We start from the raw sequence: 2954 nt of genomic DNA, 5'->3' as shown, positions 1-2954 counted from the left end.
TAATCCTTCAAAGGCTTTAATATATTATTGCATTGTGCCTATCTGTCGGAGCTTAGTAAGACGACCCAAAACGTTAGATTCATGGTCAAAGCGATCAGAAATGGCTTTTGAGAATATCTGCCAAGTCATTGGCCTTGCATAGCAGTGTTGATGCCACTACCACCATTGCCATCTTTCTTGGTCCAAGTATAGGCTTCCCACACTTAGCTTAGTGGCATCATCTCTAATGTGATTCAATGTGAAATATTGCTCCATTTGTGCTAGCCATATGGACGGATGAGAGCCATCAAATTTATACATGTCCAGCTTGGGTGGTTGAGGCTGGGACTGTTGGTGGTTTCCATAGAAGTGAAGAGAATGGCTAGACTCACCGTCAAGGTTTTCATTAAAATCATATGCCTCTGATTGTTTCCCCGACTTTCCCTTTGTGATTGTGTCATTGAAGGTCTAGATCTACTTCGTTAATGCCTCCAACTTTTTTTCAAGGGTGTCTATCTTCTCATTGGCCATAGCTTGAGCTCTGGTTTGTACCATGCACAGATCTGGCGCACTTGTTGTTACTGTGAAAAAAAATTTGGGACCACCCGAAATTTTGACGCTGACAAGTGAATGGTACCACCTTGATCAGCCCGTCGACTTGATTCTTATGGGCTAAGTCTCCTATAAGCGTCCCGAGAGGGTCTCATTATTTTTTGTTTACTCTGAAAGGACTTTTACTCCTCTCCTAGGAATACTGCAGTAGCCGATTCCCAAAAAAATTAATTATGCCCAATGTCCTGCGCAAATCACGCCCAGGTATAGGACCCACACAAATAGTTAGATCTTTTAGTGAAACCCTCAACTACAGAGTATGAGTAGGAATGTGGTAGTGATCGAACCCCTGCTGCTAGATCGGAATGGCGGATCTGATTGTTGCGACTGCTACAGAACCCAAATTGGTAGATATGAATGGCAGATTTGATAGATCTGAATGGCAGATCTTATATATCTGAATGGTGGATCTGATAGATCTGAATGGAGAAACTGATTGTTGTGGCTGCGATAGAACCCAACCTGCTAGATCTGATCTGGCAAAGCTGATGCGTGATCTAGAGAGAGACAAGGGAACTATGGTCTCAAGGAGTGTCAGGTGTACAGGTCGCAATATATATAAGGGCCCGATAGTAGTACTCGGCCCAATCTTTTATGGCACTAACCAAGGAATATCAACCGTACCCTTAGCCTACAACCCGACTACCCTATCATATGCACGAGTAATCTCCCCGAGTGCTATTCTCGGTGTACTGTAGCAGCAAGATGACCAACGGTTTATCTATGGTGAGGTTTCAAGAGAGCCTAGGGGACTTCCGATATACCAAGAGGGTACTTGGAAGACAATTCGTGCGCAGTTCTGTCTAATGCGCTACTACTCGAAGGGGTACCCACAGGGGTTACAAGGGAGTCCAACAAGCGTGACCACCTCTTGTATTTCGTGCATGCATGCCTCCCCAAATCCGCAGGTTTATGTGCTCAATGATAGATCCCGTGGTTTAAAGACGCCGGAACACGTCTCTAGCCAAAAAAAAAAATCTGCTAAAAATGGAGATCCCACTGGCCCTATAAAGTGCTCTGATACCACATGTTATGCTCTTGACCTGTGAGAAGATACCAGAATACCAAATATGCGAAGAAATATACCCAGAACATAGAACAATTAGAAATTACAACATGTATTTTATTATTCAGAAAGGAAAGCAATGTTCACTTGCCTCTTCGAGGGGGCAACCTCCAATAGAGTTGGGCTTGATTACAAAATAAGACACGACGCTCCTCAAGGGGAGTCTCTATCCTTTATATAGGATTCATACATGCAATACAATGGGTCAGTACCATGGTTCTTATTAATACCATGGCCCATTTGCAACTAAGTGTGGTCCCTTCTTTAAATGCAGCTCAACCACTTACAATTATTAATATGGGCTTTATTGACTCTTTAACTAACTATAACTATGGCTCGACCCTATTACATAAATAAGGGGGTTAGGGTTGGACCCTAACATTGGGTTACCTTGTAAATCATTGTGTTCTTGTAGTTTTGATGGTTGCATGTATTTCTAAATTATGATTTCCATTCTGCATAATTGTAGAGGAAATTTGTAATCTCTTGTTTTCAGTTCTAATTCATTGACAGTATCAAATTTCTATTAATTTCTACATGGTATAAATGCCTGAAATCGTAATAGAAAATATTCAATATATCTTTTCCTTTATAGATTTCCATTTGTAGATTCAGTGAAGAAGTTTTCTTTTGTGCAGCAAAATTCCTTTCAACAAATTCTGATTGGAGTATGCCCTAGATGGAACCTCGAATTTCATATCTTGGAAGGATAGGATAGAAGATGTACTCGATGATAATGGAGTGTTGGAATACAGTCAAACAAATATTCCAAAACCAGGAATATCGGATGCATTGCAGTTAGCCCAGTGGAAGAAGGATACCACAAAAGCAAGGAGGATCATCCTGGAGGGTGTGAGAGATCACACAGTATCAAATTTACATGGAAAGGAGACTCCATTTTCTATGGAAGACCCTCACTGAATTATTCAAAAATAGCAATGATGCCAGAAATTGGAATTGAGGGATAAGCTCTAAAACATCTGCAACTAGAAAAATGAAACCATTCCACATTACCTCTCTCTATTCAATTAGGTTCTAGATGAAATTGGAGGAGTAGGAGAAAATGTGACATCCTCTTAGCTAGTGAGCCTAGACCTCCTTGGCCTTCCGAAATCCTGACACAAATACCAGGACTCTATAAATGGAAGGGAAAAAATTACCAAATTGGGAGAGACTTTGGTTAGATTTGTTGCAGGAAGAAATTCGAACTAGATATGGAGTAAAACCCAACGCTGAGGAGGAAGAGAATTTTCCTCGGTCGGGAAGGCAAGAAAGATAAGGGCAAGAAGGCCAAAAG

This window comes from Pinus tabuliformis, chromosome 7 (assembly GCF_031772625.1).
Source record: "Pinus tabuliformis cultivar Carrire ecotype Pingquan chromosome 7, CPIR1, whole genome shotgun sequence".
Lineage (NCBI taxonomy): Eukaryota > Viridiplantae > Streptophyta > Pinopsida > Pinales > Pinaceae > Pinus > Pinus tabuliformis.
The sequence above is the reverse complement of the archived record's forward strand: the minus strand, read 5'-3'. Positions refer to the sequence as shown.